At 56.6% G+C, this 18,719-nt stretch overlaps 1 protein-coding gene across 12 annotated transcripts in view; it reads right to left on the bottom strand.

The window, feature by feature from the left end:
• MPRIP (myosin phosphatase Rho interacting protein) overlaps positions 1-18,719 on the bottom strand; it is a 136,683-nt gene that overhangs the window by 58,609 nt on the left and 59,355 nt on the right. The gene's annotated exons all lie outside the window — the stretch shown is intronic.

Raw genomic sequence — 18,719 nt, 5'->3', positions numbered from 1 at the left:
TCACAGGGACCTGCCCGTGATGGCTCCTTCGGGGTCTCAACAGCGCCACCCAGGGGAAGAAGCAGCACCCGCACACCGCTGCGCGCTCACTGACCGCTCCCACCACCCGCACCTGCCCCTTCACTGCTCTGCCTTCAACTGCATCTCTCGCACTCACAGCTCGGGCAGACTCAACCAAGGGTCTCCAGGGAGTCCCAGGCGGAGGTCGGACCCTCCCCACCTCTGTCCAGGAGCAGAGCACACCCACCTGCATTGTCAGCATTGGGGAGAGAAGAGAGCACGCTCCACATAACAACCCGTTTCCTGGCTAGGCGGCCCTGGTGCTAGGAGAGCCAGGGCGAGTATCTAGGCTGTAATGCAGCCCTCACCTCTGGCACTGTCAGAAGAGAAACCAGCCCAGTCCAGCGACCTCCCGGCCCTCATCCTGCAATTCAAGAGGTTAGGAATCCAGGCCTTCTCCAAGGCTGGGCATCACTTAGTTGTGCTCATTTCACTTTCCAGAAAAGGGATGGCTGTCAGAAGGCCAACCAATGCGGCTGTGTTGCCAAGTTATGGGTTCAGTCCTCACCCGGCAATGTCACTGGACGGCCCTCCAGCCATCTGGGGGCCTCTGATCCTCCTCTGGCTTCCACACTGCACCAGCTAAGATGGCAGAGCTGCGACAGGGCTGAAGATCCTCTAAGAATGAGGTGGCCAAGCAGGAGAGCACAAGACAAGGGCCTTTGTCTGGGGATGTGACCACGCTCTACTGAGAACCCAGCTTTCCTGCCGGTCATCTGCTCGCTGGCTCTCAAGAGGCCCACTCAGGAAACTCCTGAACAGCAGCCTCACCCCCTGGGGACAGGAACCCTCCACCCCCACCAAGCAGGTGCCATTCAGGGAAAACAGGCCTTGTCCATTTCTTGCCGGATCCTGGAAGTTTGGGAAGGAGTGAGCTTCTAAGAGCCTGAGAGAAAGAAGAGGAAAGTTGGACAGAAACACAGAGAAGGGCCCTTGAGACCTTTCAGCAGGACCGTCCCACCAGGCAGCTGTGCTTACAGACCCAGAGGGGAGGCAGCTCAAAGGCGAGACTCAGATGGGATGGGAATCTTCCATTTTACCCCTCACTCCCCTAGTCAGATGGGAAAACGGAGACCCACAGAAGCAAAGGGCAAAGAAGCACTCTCAAGGTCGGAAGGTACCTTTCAAGGGAGCCCAACCCCGTCCACTGTCTGAGGTCCTAGCTTGCTTAGGCCACTCACGCCCGGTCCAAGCAGAGCCCACATCCTTTCTTTGGGATTGAGGAGGTGGGACCTGAGTCCTCTACAGAAGCAAGGTGGCCCTGGGGAGCACCTCACCCAGTTGCAGGCGCCCCCAGAGCCCCATGTCCCTGGAGAAGCAGGTGCTGGTCAGGCTCACAGAGGCCGTCTCCTGGCTCTTCCCACTCCCGCCAAGCTGTCCACAGAGCCCCAAGTTTAGCGCACCATGAGTCCTTCTCTCAAGAGGCAGCGCTGGTGACCGCCCCAAGCACCACCCAGGCCACAGTCCAGCCCAGCAGCCAGCACTCTCCAGATGGATATCCCCAAAGCCCAGGTTCCCCAAGGAAACTGTAAAGACTCCTGGAAAAGGGGTCTTGAGGCGCACCCATGAGATCACGATCCCACCAGGACCCGGAGTGAGCCAAGCCCCTGCCTGGACCCAACAGCTCAGAGAGGCCTCTGCCAATCTCGGCCAGGGCCCCGGAGCAGTGGGGGTGGACAAGAGGCTACAGGAGGTGCCCGCCCAGCAGAACTTCCTTCCTCCCGTTCCTCTTGCTACCAGCAGCCAGCTGTGCCCAGTCGTGCTGTGAGCTTCCCCCATGTTCCACGTCGTGGTCCACAGGGGGGCTCACAGCCATCCTGCAGAGCAGCCCAGGCCAAGCTGTGCCCACAGTCTCACTGCCAGTCCCCAGGTGTCGGGTCTGTGTCCTTGCTGTCACCTGACCTCCTCCCAGGGAGCCCTGACTCTGCACCCTCCCTGCCCCTTAGATCTCCTCCCAGGGAGCCCTGACTCTGCACCCTCCCTGCCCCTTAGATCTCCAATGTGAACCTGCCTGCTCCAGCTCACTGCCCTGGAGGATGCTTGGCCAGCCAGGCTAGGGGCTATGGCACAGGGGACCTGCTACCTGACCGCCCATCACCCCAGGACAGGAGGGAGTGCCGGTGCCAAACACCGACCTCGCTCCCAGCCCCCTCCTCCCTGCAGAGATTGGAGGGGCTAAGCTAAACTCTGGGCCTTAGGTTTCCAGAACCCATTGGCCAAGAGGAGCCCCAGCCTTGGACCAGAATCCTAACTGTGCCACCACCACCTCTGTGACCTTGGGTAACTTGTACATTGTGAGCCTCAGTTTCCACAGGTATAAAGTGGGAGTAACAGTATGCCCACTCCAAATGTAAAATGGAGTAGCTGCTGTGGAAAATAAGTGTGGAAGTTCCTCAAAAAGTTAAACACGGAGTTACCTTATGACCCAGAGAGGAGACGTTAAGTCACTGCATTTTCCCTGAGTGCTGCCATGGGAAGAAGAGATGCAAGTGTTGGCCACGTGTGCCTCCTACCCTGGGGCACAGAGGGGGCCACAGGGTGAAGGGAGAGAGCTAACCTGCTGGGCAGGAGGGACCTCCAGGCCTCATCCTGTCCCCGAGACGGGAGGGAAAGCCTGGCCTCCTGCCTGCTGGCCCTAACGTGACCAACAAATGGCTCTTAAAAATGACGGGCCACACCAAGGGGTTTACCCGAGGGCGGCGAGCAGCTCACGCCTGTCCTCCGTGCCTCGTCAGCCCCCATCTTAAGGCCCTGGGGAAGATCTAGCTCTGGTTCCCCAGCCACACTCTGCAGGGGGAGCTGGGGGACGGTGCGGGGAGGCAGGGCTCTGCCCTCTGCCCAGCACCGACCCCCTCCCCAGTGCAGCATCCCCGCCCTCCTCCCCGTGGGCTCCCTGGAGCAGGGGGTCCAGCTGTGAGGGCTGCATCCCCCTCTAATCAAGTCAGGAAGGTGGGAGCCCCGAGCCTGGGGTCTGTTCAGTGGCGGCTCTGTGACTTCGGCTCCTCGGCCAGCTCCCCGGGAAGAGCCCAGGCCTCGCCAGACCTCCTCACCTCAGCTGCTCCTACAGCCTTGGGCCCAAGCCCTCCGCCCCGAGTCTGAGGTCCTTGACCACTCCGGCCTCCCCTCCTGTCCCTGCCCGCAGGTCTAGGCAACTGCGGCCACTCGCTGAACAGGTCACCTCTTGCACGGCCATTCCCTGCCGGAAGCACCTGCCTTACCTCCCTCACCGCCAGGATGGTCGCCCTGTCCCCTCTGGAGGGGAGGGCCCTGTGTGTAGTCCCTGGTCCACGCACGGGCCTGGATAAAACCAACTGGATTCTCCTCCACATACCTACGCTGGCACTGCCCAAAATGAGCTTCAGTACACATTTTCTAATGACAGACGAAACAAACCAACCCGTCTAAGTTTATATTGCAGAAATATTTATGCCTTATTTGTAAAGAAGTTACACTTTATTCATAAAATAGGAATACCCCATCTTACCAAATCTCATGTTTGTTAAGCAGACAGCAGGGGACACAAGTGCAAAGGCCACAGTGACAAGTCCTCCACAGTTGAGGAGCCTGAGGGAGAGGAGTTAGCTGGAGGGAGATGCAGGGCCCAGAAAGGGAACCCCGCCTCCAGGAGCCCAGGGCCCTGCTCTGTGGCCACCAGCCCTGGGTCCAGAACTGTAGCAAGTTGCAGACGACAGAGTAGAAAGGCAAGAGATGGGGTGGTGACACTGCAGTGATCTCATCTACAACACATGTTCAGAGTATGCAGAGAGACAGAAGGATGACAAGGCTGGGGAGGACTGAAGGTGACAGCTGAGGAGTGCAGAGCTTCTTTGGAGGGGGCGGTGAAAACAGTTCTCAGATTAGACTGTGGTGATGGTCATACACAACCCTGCGAATACACTAAAAGACAATGACTTGTATACCTAAAAACAAAACAAAACACTGCGCAAACGTGGAAAATAACAAGGAGGGCTTGCGACCAGCTAGTCCTGGCCCCAGTCAGGGTCCTGCGGGAGGAGCACTCCTCGCCCATGGCCTCCAGCCCAGGCCTGGAAGGTGACAGAGGCCCAGGGCGGCAGGTGGACTGAAGCCCAGGTGCCCGGCTCCTCAGCTACCTCTGCATGGCCTCAACCACAGGAAGAGCCGGGCAGCTCAGTGGAGCAGCCTGAGGGCCAACTTCAGTCTCCCGGCTCTGACGACACGCGTCTGCTGGAGACGACACATGAGCAGCTGCTCCTGTCCCCAGGAGGCCCCCTTCCAAGATCCGGCCCTGGGCCCATCCAGGAGCAGCGTGGGCCTCCATGGACTCAGCACAGAGGGGCCCACAGGATGCAGGACAGGCCCGCTGGGGCAGCAGCCTGGCAGCTGTTGGAAGAGGAGAGGGCCGAGGAGCCCAACGTCGCACAAGTGCCGTGGTCTGGGGGAGATGGCGGTGATGACCCGTTCTGGGCTTTGTCGACCAGCAAACTCCTTGCCTTCACGGGGCATTGGTAGGGTCAGCGAAACTTATTTCTTAAGGAAGAAAAAAACACAAGGACCCTTTCCACTTGCTGCCGATGCCAGGAAGTTCCTTCCCACACCTGCGGGGCAGGACTGGCCTGCTGGCTGGGCAGCCCTCAGGATCCTGGCCAAGGCCCACCTACTCCTCAGATGGGGCTGGGAGCGCAGGGAAGGACAGCTCTCCCCACGCAGCCAGCACGGCAACAGCACTGCACAAGAGCCAGGTGCCTGCTATACCACACGTGACAGCTGACTCACACTGGATCAAACACCCAAATGTAAAAGCAGAAACTATAAACCTCTTAAAAGAAGACCAAGGGCAACAGCTTTATAACAGTGGATTTGACAATGACTTCTTGGACGTGACACCAAAAGCACAGGCAACAAAAAAAATAAGCTGGACTCCATCAAAATTAGAAACTTCTGTGCATCTAAGAACACAATGAAGAGAGTAAAAAGGCAACCCACAGAATGGAAGAAAACATTTGCAAATCACATATCTGATAAAGGATTAATATCCAGAATCCATACAGAACCCTTACAACTCAACAGCAAGAACACAGACAATTAATAAATAAGCTAAAGGGACTTCCCTGGCAGTGCAGTGGTTAAGAATCTGCCTGCCAATGCAGGGGGGACACGGGTTTGAGCCCTGGTCCAGGATGATCCCACATGCCGCGGAGCAACTAAGCCCGTGAGCCACAACTACTGAGCCTGCGTGCTGCAACTACTGAAGTCCACGCACCTAGAGCCCGTGCTCTGCAACAAGAGAAGCCACTGCAATGGGAAGCCCACGCAATGCAACGAAGAGTAGCCCCCGCTCGCTCCAACTAGAGGAAGCCCGCGTGCAGCAACAGAGACCCAACGCAGCCAAAAATAAAATAAATAAATAAAATAAATTTTCTTAAAAATAAATGAGCTAAAGACCTGAATGGACGTTTCTCCAAAGAAGATATACAAATGGTCAACAAGCACATGAAAAGATGTGCAACATCATTAGTTATTTGGAAAACGCAAATTAAAACCACAGTGAGGGCTTCCCTGGTGGCGCAGTGGTTGAGAGTCCGCCTGCCGATGCAGGGGACACGGGTTCGTGCCCTGGTCTGGGAAGATCCCACATGTCGCGGAGCAGCTGGGCCCGTGAGCCATGGCCGCTGAGCCTGTGCGTCCGGAGCCTGTGCTCCGCAACGGGAGAGGCCACAACAGTGAGAGGCCCGCGTACCGCAAAAAAAAAAAAAAAAAAACCACAATGAGATACCACTTTGCACCTATTAGGATGGTTATAATTTTTTTTAAAAAGCTGAAAGTAATGAGTGTTGACGAGGATGTGGAAAAACTGGAACCCATGGTGCGTTGCTGGTGGAAGAGAAAATGGTGCTGCCACTGTGGAAAACAGTCTGGCAGTGCCTCAGAAAATCAAACATAGACTCATCTTATCATCTAGTAATTCCACTTCTAGGTATATACCCAGAAGAACTGAAAGCAGGAACTCAGGTATTTGCACACCCACATACATAGCAACATTATTCACAGGAGCCCAAAGGTAGAAACAACCCAAGTGTCCACTGAGATAAACAAAGCATGGTTTATCCAAACAATGGAATATTATTCATTATAGAAAGGAATAAATGGGACATCCCTGGTGGCGCAGTGGTTAAGACTGTGCCTGCCAATGCAGGGGACAGGGGTTCGAGCCCTGGTCCAGGAGGATCCCACATGCCGTGAAGCAACGAAGCCTGTGCACCACAACTACTGAGCCTGCGCTCTAGAGCCCGCGAGCCACACCTACTGAGCCTGCGTGCCGCAACTACTGAAGCCCGTGCACCTAGAGCCTGTGCTCCCCAACAAAGAGAAGCCATCGCAATGAGAAGCCCGCACACTACAACGAACAGTAGCCCCCGCTCGCCGCAACTAGAGAAAGCCCACGTGCAGCAACAAAGACCCAACGCAGCCAAAAATAAATAAATATATTTTAAAAGAAGGACTGAAATTCTGACACGTGCTACAAAATGGATGAACCTTGAAAACATTATGTTAAGTGAAATACACGAGACACAAAAGGACAAATATTAGTGTTTAATTGGTATGGAGTTTCAATCTGGGAAGATGAGAAATTCCAAAGATGGATGATGGTGATAGTTACACAACAATGTGATGTATTTAATGCCACTGAGCTGCACACTTGAAAATGCTCAAGATGGTAAGTTTTATGTTATCTGTATCTGAACACACACGCGTACACACACATACATACCCCAAGAACCAAGTGCCCAGGCCAACTTGGATTCCCACCTTGGGAGTGAAAACACGCACGGCAGTAACCGACGCAGGGAAACAGGCAAAAAGAAACACTGCATTTAGGCCAACAGGCTCCCTGAGTGGAAGTGGTCGTTCTATGGATGGAGCCCGGCCAAGTCGCCCAACGCACAGTGGCCTCCTGTGAGGCCCTCCCCAACATGCACAGAACAGAACAACGGGCATGGACCTCAACCCTCTCACCCCCAGCCCCCTACCTTTCCCCATTCCCTCCCCAACATGCACAGAACAGAACAACGGGCACGGACCTCAACCCTCTCACCCCCAGCCCCCTACCTTTCCCCATTCCCAATCCACGTCCCGGGGCGGCAGAAGCACCCCACACAGGCAGCACAGGGCCTGGGACCCTGCTGCTCCCCTCTCGTACAGGGGTCGGTGCCCCACACCTCAGCCAGACCTGGACGACGTAAGAACTATCTTCCTGGAAGGTGTGGTGACCTCAGGCACAAATTACGTACAAAAGAGCAACCAGGACAGGTGAGCCTTCTGACTTCAACAGGACTGGGGCAGCTGAGCACAATGGCCGGGTCCACCCCAGGGCCAGGAGGCTCACTTCCTTAGCTCCAGCCCTTGAAGTAAATCAGCAGAACCACTAAAACCGACCTTTACATTTTGCCTTGCCCGGTTCCCGCCCGGCACCCACGCCCCCTTCCCCCGTTCTTCTGCGGGCCTGCACAGTGTCCCTCGTATCGACCTCTGCTCCTGGAGACTCGCGGCAGTCTTTGGGAGCCGACCGAGGACACTCCTGGAGGAAATACGTCCTTGCCTGCCTGACTCACACCTGGTGCTGGACTCACACCTGCCTAAGTTCTGGGCTCTGACCAGATCCACTTGACAGTTATAATCACGTCTACTGAGGGAGAGAGAGGAGAAGCCCTCGAGGCCTGCCTGAAAGACCCCAGGGTCACCTTAGAACGCACAGGCAAAAGTCTGGATTCAGACAACAGGTGTTTACCGAGCCCCTGCTTTGTGCCAGGGACAGAGGTAAGAACAGGACAGACAGAGTGTCACCTTTACAAAAGTTCACTTTACTCTCGTGGTGATGAAGGGAAATAAAAAGAACAAAGAACGATCCCATTTCAAGTAGGGGTAAGTGACAGGAATACAAGGACAGCAGGTATGGGGCTGGGAGCGCCTGGGGAGGAGACGTGCTCACAGAGCCCCAGCAGAGGCCGTGTGGAGGAGAAAGTGAGCGCTCAGGTCACCTGACAGGGACGAGCAGGGTCTGGCCCACGGAAGCCGGAGGGCAGGTCTGCTGGTAGGACTGGAACAAAGGGGCCCGAGGTGGCCACAGCCTGCAGGGCCCGAGGACGTGGTCTGCTGCAGAGGGGGGCCCAGGAGAGGGAGACCGCTTGACTGTGGCTCTGACCCCGGACAAGATGCTAAACTCAAGAACTGAATTTCTTTTCTTTTCTGCACTTGGCTTATATTCCAGCTACTTTTCACGGGCAATTCTATCCCCCTGCCTTCATAGAAAATGGACCCTTTTAGGCTAATGACACAAGCGACGGGACTCAGACAGGCAGGAGCAGGAAAGGCAGAGACAGCAGAGGACGGAGGCCAGCAGCTGGCTTCATGAAGAAAGCAAGCTGCCAACCACAGCCTTTGCTACGGCCACCCCTGGGGCACAAGACAGTCCTGGCAGCAACTCTGGGAGAGGTCCCCCATACGATGGTACCTAAAGATCAGGGGAGCTGGAGGGACAGAGAACCCAAGGACCATCTGACTGTTGGAGCTGGAAAGGCCTCTCAGAGGCAGCTCAGGGCTGAGAGCAGGGCCTTGCTGGGGCAGGAGTGCGGCAGGAAAGGGGCGCAAGACAGAGTAGAAGCAGTCCCGAGGGGCAGAGCTGGGGGGCTGAGGAGGACAGACATCAAGAAAGGGACTTGAACTCAACTTTCTTCTGAGATGCAAAGGAGATGGAGCCAGTGTCCCTGTCCCCAGCCCTATCACTTCTCAACAGAGACAGTTTCCTTCTGGCAAAGACTTACGTCCATCAGAGCAGGAGGCCTGAGACATCAGGTATCCAGTGGGCAAGGAAGCAGACCCATGAGGGGTCACACGGCCCAAGGGAGCACAGCAGCTGGGCAGCACCATGAAGCCCAGGGCCACCAGGTGGCTTCCTGGAGCCAGGGGAAGAAGGACGTGGCAAGGGGGGAGTAGAAAGGCTAGTGTTGGCGCCCCTGACAGAAATGTACGGGATGGGGGTGGGACAGGACGCTGCAGCTCACACAGCCAGCAGCTGTCCCCCCTTCACCCCTCAGCCCCCATGTGCTGCTCTGAAATGCCGCTCCAGGCTCCGCAGCCGCAGCCCGAGGAGGCCACCTTGCTCCAGCAGAGGGTGTTTCAGGGATGGGACGTGCTTAAGTCAGGACTCGACAAAGACCAGAAATAAACAGAACTTGGTTCATAGGAGTGGCAAGCGGTGCAGACAGGCTCCTGAGATGAGTCCCACAGGAGCAGACTGAAGGCGCCCAGGCTGCTGAGCCTAGAGGAGGAGGGCTGAGGCGGACGGGCTGGGGACACAGGACAGGGCCTCGTCTCTGAAAGCATCCACTCGACAAGCATCCACACTGGACGCCAGGCCCCGGGGACACGGCACCACCACGGTGAGTTCAGCACTGCAGTAAAGGTATGAGCAGAGCCTACGGGGAGGAGGGAAGGAGGCCGGGAACGCAGGAGCCAAGTCTAAAAGGCCTCTTGTGGCCCAGGACCAGGCTGGTCTGGCAAGGCCCAGGGAAGAGCCAGGCTCAGGGGGCAGAAGCCGCAGGTGTGGAGCTCAGCTGGAGCTGAGGACATGCAGACGCTAAGGGTCCCTTGATAAATGGACATTTTGTCCCCATAAACCTGGGGCTGGCACCACCTCCACTGTAGATAAAGGCAAAGCGCCGCTCCCAACAGCATTTGCCACTCAGGAGGAACTCGCCGAGCACCTACTATGTGCCAGGCTCCACTGTGGGCACTGGGGACGCAGCGACAAACAGAACTGACCACCATCTCTGTCCTCACCGAGCTGACCGTGCGGTCTCAAAGTCAAACAAGTCAGATGGACGGAGTCAATAATGTGTGAGGTGGCAGTGAAGGGCCACGGTGGGGAGTGAGGCGGGAGTGAGGACAGAGGGCAAGTGGGACCCACCGTGCCCACGCGCGGAAAGGTGGGAAGGCGCCAGTCCTCCCGGTGCCAATGGATGAATAAGCCTCAAGCCCCGTTCCGGTCCTGCTGCCCTGGTTTAATCAGGCAAAGAGTCTGAAGGAGAGTCTTCAGTACAAGGAGTCCTGAGAAGGTGCTAGTTTACGCCTCAACAGCCGTTCCCAGTGCAGCCTCAGACTCACCACCGTCACTGGCCTCCCGACGCCAGGTCACAGCAGCAGGTGCCCAGGGCCGCAGGGGAGGAGCGAAGCCCGTGGTACTTTCCGACTGTGACCTGAGCCCACCCACCTCCTGGCTTCGCTCCCATGACCTGAGACCCCGTCCTGCACTGGACACCAGCCCGGGCTTCCCTGCCAGCGGTCAGGGTACCCCCTTCCTCCAGCTGCCCTCCAAGGGCAGCTCCAGCGGCACCACATTTCCCGGCCCTTCCCAGCTGCCTGGCCTGGAGAAACCTCCTCTTTCTCCCAGTTTCTTTGGTACTGCTTCTTCCTTTTTATTTTTAAAATGAACTTCTAATTTTAGGATACATTTAGGCTTACAGAAAGTTGTGAAGACAGCAGAGAGCTCTCCGTTCCCCTTCCTAGTAATGTCTCACATCAGTGTGGTATGTTCATCACAGTCCTGAAACCAATACTGATCTGGGACGGTTAACTGGAGTCCATCCTTTACTCACATTTCCCTAGATTCTCCTCACGTCACGTCCAGGGCGCAGGACCTTCCACTGTCAACGCTGACCCTGAGTGCCCAGCTGAGGCTGCGTTCGTCACTGTTGCCCCCTGTCCACACTGTCCTTCTAGGAGGGACGTCGCTGTGAGCGGCCCACATGTAAGGAGTGGGGGGTGAGCGCCACCTCTTTGAGGGCGGAGTCGCCACACAGATTGCCTGGAATCCTTCTGCACAGGAGATTTTGTGTCTTGTCCCCCACTTATTTCTTCGTTCACTCATTCCTGACTCATGGTACCTATTTTATAGTGTAAATTATAATCCAATACCACACTATTATTTTGTTGCTCAAGCTGTTCTGGCCTTGATCACGTGGCCCCGTGTCTCCTGGACGTGCCCCACCAGCGTGTGCATGTCCCACTGTCTGGCATGACAAGGTGCCCCAGGCTCAGCTTGTGTGTACCTGCCCTGGTCCTAGAGTCGGCCGTTTCTCCAAGGACCCCTGGTTCCTTTCATCGGAGAACAGAATTAGAAATCAATACGTAGGTGCTAGGTATGCTCATGGCTATTGGGATGTTGCTGCCTCTAGGCCTTCTCAGCTGACAGAACAAAGAAATACACGCGCATATAACCTATGTACAGTCACATATCTACATCCACCCCCTCCCCCCACCTATCTATCTATCCCTCTCCATCTATCTCTCTCCTCCTCCTCACGTCTCTCTTAAGCTAAACATACTGGTGCCCCCAACTTTAACCCAAGACCACACGGATCACTCTAGCCTCTCCCTTCGCTTGCCCGTACCCCTCAACCCCATCCCAGCACATGCACAGTGGCTCGGAACTGTAAATCAATGCTCCAACGGGGGCCACTTCACCAGCTAGCGCATGGTGCCCACGCACCATGCACCACGTGCATGTTCCTCTTGCCTTCGGCTGTGCAGACTCCACTGGTGTCCGAGGGCACGTGCTTCCTTTCACGCACCACCTGGACTCTCTGCAGGGAGAAGAACCTAAGAGCCCAGTGAGGGAGCAGACACTATCGCACACTTTCTGCCTCCAGCATGGCTCCTGAGCCCCTCTGCCAGGGCACGCTAAGGAAGGAGGAGACACAGAAGGCGAAAGGCACCTCCTGGCAGAAGCTGCCCTTCCAGCCTAGCCAGAGACCAGGGCAGGTGGGAGGGAGCTGCTCCGGAGAGGAGGCAAGGGCTGGCACGAAGGCAGCAGGCTGGGGGAGCAACGGTGCCTTATATGGAGATTCCCACATCCCAGCTCTGGTCTTCAGCTGCTGCCGCCCCTGCAAGTCTGCCTCAGCCAGGGAGGCAGGGAGTGCTGCGGTGCTACGGGGTTTGACTGCTCTCCTGCCCAAAGGCCTGCCAGGTAGATCCAGAGAAAACAAGCTGCTGTTTGCTACAGATGGACTAAAAGCCACGCAGCTGTTGGGGCCATAACATTCACCAAGCCCCACCTGCATCTCCCTTCTGCTCACCCCCAGTACTGGGGTCTGAAGCATCTAGAAGAGGCTCTCGGGGACCAGACCCCACGGGAGAGGCTGGAAAGAAGGCGAGCGGTCTTAAACTTTAAGGTCTTAGGGCTTAAAGCAATTAGAGCTTAAAGCAATGGTTTTCAACTTTTGCTGAATAAAGGAATCACCTGGGAAGATCCTTAAATGGAGGTTCCATGCCCAGAGACTCAGATTTAAATTTTCTGGGGTGGGGCTTGGGCATCAGAATTACTAAAACGTCCCCTCACGCTTCTAACATCCAGCTGAGGTTGGGAACAACTGCCTAGAGAGGAGACCTATCCGTTTGCTGCCACAGCAGGCCTGGCGGCTGGCTGGCTGGCCCAAGCCCTGGCCAGCTGTACTAGGTCACTGGCAGCTTTTGGCCGGGCCAAAGAGGGCCTAATGAAAGCAGTGACAGAGAGGAGAGGAGAGACAAAACACAGCTGTCACAAGCCTGCTGGGTGTGGGGGCCGATGGGGTGCACAGGAGAGTGGGCGCTACTGGAGATGCGGTATCGTAAGGGGCCCCAGCACCCACGGCTCGTGTTAGCACCCCCAAAAGGCCCCGCCAGCCACAACTAGGAAGAAAACGAAACCTCGAGCAGCCTGAGGGGACGGGGGGAGGGACGGCGGTCCTCTCCTCCCTGGTGACACTGTGAGGCCCTCAGCAGACTGAGAAAGTGGAGACCATGCCAGGCAACCCCACCACCCACGGGAGCCAGGTGGGAGGTGAGGCCCGTGGCCGGGGCTACCATGCTCCGTGTAACAAGAGGGGGAGGGCCCCAGGTGACCAGCAACACAGGCACAGGCTCCTGCCTCCACCGTCCCTGCCGTGAGCACTAGGTCTGGCTCCTCTGGCTGGAACACAGCATGGGGGGAGCTCGCAGGCAGCACAGGGGATGCGCTGAGCCACAGAGCACGCACACGCACACACACACACACACACACACACACACACACACACACACACACCCCTTGAAACCAAGCAGGCCTGGCGCTACCACAGGGCTTGGCTGAGCAGGACCCACACAAATTGGAAGCCCAAAGCACTTCAAATAGCACTTCAGGGAGGAATTCTCTGATTTATTCCAAGAAGCCACACAACCTTGAGAGAGAGAAGCTCTGATTTGAGCTCACACCACATCAGGAATCACTGAGTCTCCCCTGTCATCCAGGTTTTGGAACGCAAGGGAGCAGAGCGGGTAACGAGAGCTTCCGGCAAGGGACCCTCGGCCTGGATACAGGCCAGGCACAGCCACAGCCCTCCAGCCCTTCCCATGGCCCCCAGGGGCCCCAGACTCCAGGGAAACTCAGGCGTCCAGGATCGAGGGCAGAGGAAGCCTGCTCTGAGGTCAGACGCAGGCGTCCACCTGCAGCAGTGGTGCCAGGTCCACGGTGCACCTGCTGCAGGCCTGGAGAAGGGAAACCGGCCTGGGGCTGAGAGCCCCAACCCCTCTAAGGACAGGCGCTGTGCCCACATGCCACGGGGCTGGAGCAATGTGAACAGGGACCCAGCCCGCCTTGGTTCCTCCCCACTCTGTCCAAACCCGGCCGCAGGACCGAAGCCCCATCCTGTGCAGGCTCCTTGGGGCTGGTCAGCAGGAGGGGCTGGAGCCCCCGTGCGAGACCAGGGCCCTGGGACACCCTGTTCTTCCCAGACTGAAGTGCTTCTCCACGATCCACAGAGAGAACCCACAAGCACCAACTCCCTCCCTCTCAGGGTAGGGAGCCTGGAGCTCACCAAAGCCGGACACCCTCCTGGTTACACTTCCATACAGCAGAAGCAGAAGTGAGGAGGAGGAAAACCTCCAGAGAGGAGGGGGCTCGACCGCAAGGTTCTCTTCCCCTCATTCTCTGCTTCCAAAGACTTCCCCGCCCCAATAAAAGGGCTTGTGAAGAGCTGAGGCCCCTGCGTGTATGGCGGGGCCTGCATCTGAGAAAGGATGCTCTCACTTGTCTCTTTGCTACTGGAAATTCCCAATCAATTTCTCAGAAATTTGCACTTCCTGGGGCTCTGCATTGACCTGGCAATGTTTTAAGGTCCATCTTTATAATTTGCCGTTCCCAACATGTCCTTCCAAGACTGAGAAAACTTACAGATCTGTTATGGAGACCTAGCAGCCACCTGCGTGCCCACGTGAGGTCCTTCATGATGCCCCTTAACCCCAGGAAGCCCCAGCCTCCGAAGGAAACAGGGGCTGCCTGGGCCCCGTGCACCGCGCTCCACCCTGAATCTCTGCAGCTGCTCAGAGGAGGGGGGCGTTCGGAGGAGCGGGCCTCCTGAGCCCTGTGGCAGGCCTCATCCGGGCCCCGGCGCCCAGCTTGGCACAGGGCTGGGAAGGGAGGGTGTGGGGAGAGTGGTCTCCAGAGTGTCCCTGGCCCCGAACAAGCTCAGGCTCGCTGGCAAAGACTCACAGCAGGGGGACCAAGGCTGCTTTCAGTCCTCTGGCCACTGGATGTACAGTACTGAGCACCAGCAGGGCTGGAGGACATGAGGGCGGGGCACCCAGGACGGCACCCCACAGATGTTTACCTCAAGGAGCTAGGTGCTGGCGGCACGGGTACCCCAGGCATGTGAACGTTCACCCAGCCGGCCCTTGTAATGGGCACGCTTTTCTATATGTACCCTGTACTCCAATACTTAAAAACCTGCCTTTGGGTAGAATATGCCCCATACAGGGCTGGAATTACCATTTTAAAAACCCAAGCACTGAAGTGTAGAGAGGCCTGCCAGGTCACGGAGCACCCCCTTCCTCAAGGAGACACGGGTCCCAGAGGAACAGCCCTGGCTTGAAAGCACCTCCTCCTGACAGGATTTCAGATCGTCAGAAACGGCCTCTCCTGTGCCAGGGTCCCCAAAGAACCACCACCTCCAGGTAACTAACCAGCGCCCTGCCTAAGCCTGTCTCGGACGGGGCGCTCCCTGCACCACGTTCTCAGAGGCCAGAGCAGTCCTGCCCCAGGAAGCGCAGCACAGGGAGGAAGGGGTCCCCACTCAGTTTCAAGAGCACCCGCCCACAGGTGCCTGTGCTCTGCCACAGGCAAGGCCACAGGAGGCGGCGGCACAGCCCCAGGGAGCTCCCACCGGCAGCAGCACCGCAGGGTGGTGAAACCTGCACGCTGACTGGAAACCATGCCCATCTCAGGTAATGCTGAGTGAGATGAGTGTCCGCTCAAGGATGAACAGCAAGTCTGTGTCTAGGCTTTTTGTGTGAGGCTTCTGGAGCCTTAATGCAGGGAAAGCATGATACAAGAGGAAATACAGGAGAAAGCACCAGAACACACACATGGTAGAAGTTTGGGACTGTTCCACAGATGTACTTGAAAGCAACAAGGCACCCTGCAGCCCCACCAATGTCAGCCACTCCCCAAACAGTAAGAACCTCAACAGAGTAAGCTTCTCTTAAGACAGAAAGCCTTGCCAAGTGGCCCTCAGCAGGGCCCCAGGGCATCTCAGGGGAAGCAGAGTGGAGTAGGGCTGGGCAAGTCGGGGGCGGGTAAGACTGGAGGGCCGGCGCTCTCTGGAGCAGGCTGGCTGGCCCCGCACCGGCTTGCCCACCAGACCACTACGGGTGACCTGAGGAGAGAGGCACCAGGAAGACGCGGCTAAAGGAAAACAATCGGGTCTCTGTCCCAGTGATGCAGGACAGGTACTCTGCCAGTAGGCAGGGGAGGAAGGTGACAGGGACAAACGAAGGATGAAGAGTTCTGCCTTAGTGATCTCCCACCCAGACCTGATTGCCGGAAGTGCTTAGCAGGAAGGAAGGATGAAAGGGCCACCCAGCAACAGGGACAACTTGTGTGTCCTTCATGGTATATCCCCTCTACCAGGACACAGAGGTCATTCTCTATCGGGAAAAGAAAAACAAATTCTGGTAATTCACAAGGCCAAAGACGCAGGGCCGCAAACCCGTGGATGTGCGGGCCGAGCAGGCACGCCTGGCACACTTCGCCAAGTGCACCCAGGAAGTGCCAGGCACCGTGGTAGTTTGTCACGCAGTTGCAGAGCAGCGTGGCCTTGGGCGAGAGACCTAAGCTCTCCAAGCCTCAGCTTTTCCATCTACAAAATGGCTTCATAAATGAGCCACAGGGCACGGAGCACTTCAGAGCAGACAGGAAATGCCATACGAATACCTGATAAATAAAACAGACATTCTTCATTACCATCACAGTTCTGCTCAGGAGAACACACACTCAAACCCGTGAGTCGAGACCACTTCACACCCACGAGGACCAAGCGTCATGAGCACAGTGTGAAAGATGAATAGGGGCGTGCTGGGGAGGATGTGGAGAAACTGGAACCTTCCCTCGCTGGTCAGGATGTAAGATGGGGCAGTCGCTGCAGGAACAGTGTGGAGAGCCCTCAGAAGGTCGGATAGAGTTACCACGTGGCCCAGCGATTCCACTCCCTGACAGACATCCAAAAAACTGCAACACAGGTGCAAACCTGTCCACGGGCATCCGCAACAGCACAACAGCCAAAGCAGCAACAGCACGATGTCCACCAGCAGATGAACAGATACACAAAACGTGGTTCAGCCAAACAACAGGAGATTCTACAGCTTTAAGAAGGAATAAAATTCTGACAACACGGGGTACCTTGAAGACGGGATGCTGGGTGAGAGAAGCAGGCACGAAGGCCACCTGTTGTATGATTCCATTTACATAAACTGTCCAGAACAGGCAGGTCCACAGAGCGGCTGGGGGGTGCTTGAAGGAAATGGGCAATAACTGCTGAAGGGCACAGGGTTTTTCTCTTTGGGGTGATGAAAATGTTCTAAAATTGACTGTGTTAATGGTTGTATAACTGTCAATATACTAAGAACCACTGAATTGTTTACATTAAGGCATGAATTGCATGGTGTATAAACTATATATCTCAATAAAAATGTTAACAAAATTTTTTTTTTTACTTGAGGTTACACAATTAGCAAGTTGGCAGGCCAGGGCCTGGGCCACCCTTCTGTGTCCCCTCACAGGCCTCGTCCCGGGGTTTTCTGGGCATGAAGGCCACCTGTCCAATATCTCCATGTATCAGAATTTAGGAGAACACATGCAGCCCACACCAAAGAGAAAGTTAGAAAATGTTACGTTTGCCATGGGGAGGCTTTATATTAACAAGCACACCTGCCACCCTGCCCTCACCTCATCCGTCCAACCTCGGTACTGTCCCTGGAGGCTTCAGCAGATCGCTCCCACGAGCAGCCCTAGACCATGTCCTCTCTGTACAAGTGAAACCAGGTTCTCAGCCAGGACATGGCAGTTGGAGGAGGGAAGAGGTAAGACTCACGCACGCACACACAGGCTCTCACGCACTCCTCACCCGGCTAAACCACGTGGATGGGAAGGAGTCTCCTCCTCGCCTTCGGCACGGACCACAGTCCCCCAAGGCTCCACCAGGCAGGCTGGTCTATCCCCTCCGTCCCCTCTGCCCGGGGATCTGAAAACTCCTGCCTCACCTCCTCCAGGTCCAATTCAGCAGCGCCCCACCCCCACCCCTGCTGCCACCGGCTCTCTTCCCACCCACACCTGGCACCTGGGAGTGTGTGTCTGCCTCCTAGCGAAGCCTCAAGCTCCCTGACTTGGGAGGAAGCACCCCACCCCATTTCCTAGCTCAACAGCAGAAGCGCAGTTGACGCTCAGAGATCACCAAACATACAAGAGAGCAAACAGCACGAGACTTCCTTTCCAACAGAGAAGGTAAGGCCTTAGTGCTCAGCTCCTGTGACTACCGCGGAGCCCGGGTCGGGGCAGTCACTGAACAACGAGGCTCCACCTGGAAGGGCCGGAGAGCATCACCTGCCAGAAATGCCCCTGGACCCGAGGCCCACTAGGAGGCATCGGCTGGCGCGACCTCTGTATCCTCACCCTTGCGCGCCCTGGCACAAGAGAGGACAGGTCCTCGTCTCGTGACAGAGCATGTCCCCAGCCTGCCCCGGCCAGGAGGCGCCACCTGGGCCGCGGAACACTTTTCAAATTTACCCCTCATCAGCGTGAAGAGGTAAGGCTCAGGCCTGCTGGGAAGCTGGGAGGGCCGTGCAAGTCAGGAAGCAGTGGAACTGGGCTCAGGGCCCCAGTCTCCTCGAAAGCCCCAGGCCCAGAGAGCGCCGGCTGCCCGACGAGCCGCTGGAATAGGCTGCATCCCCAGAAGCGTCCGGGGGAGTCCTCTCCCTGCTGCTGCCACAGAGGTCCCTCTTGCCTTCTAACGACCCTCCCACCCCTACACATCAGGACCCCTCCCAGTCCAACACTCACATTCTACCCACCTCCCCTCGGAAGCTACTGAAATGCCTTGAGTTAATTTTAGTTCCAGGATTTCTGTACTTGGGATGAGCCAAGAGGCCGGGGGAACTTCCTGGATGACCTGGACTGTCTCCAGAGCATCAGCCCCCAACTCCACTTGGTGTGGGGGGTCACAGGGTAAGAGCCCTCACTCAGGTTGTGAGCGTATTCTCCACACTAACCCCACAGCTGCTGGAGCCATAAAACGTTCCTCCCCTTTAAGGAAAAGTTAAATGACTGTTCCCAAGAA

Source organism: Phocoena sinus, chromosome 20 (assembly GCF_008692025.1).
Source record: "Phocoena sinus isolate mPhoSin1 chromosome 20, mPhoSin1.pri, whole genome shotgun sequence".
Lineage (NCBI taxonomy): Eukaryota > Metazoa > Chordata > Mammalia > Artiodactyla > Phocoenidae > Phocoena > Phocoena sinus.
Note: the sequence above shows the minus strand (reverse complement) of the source record. Positions and strands in the feature narration are given on the sequence as shown.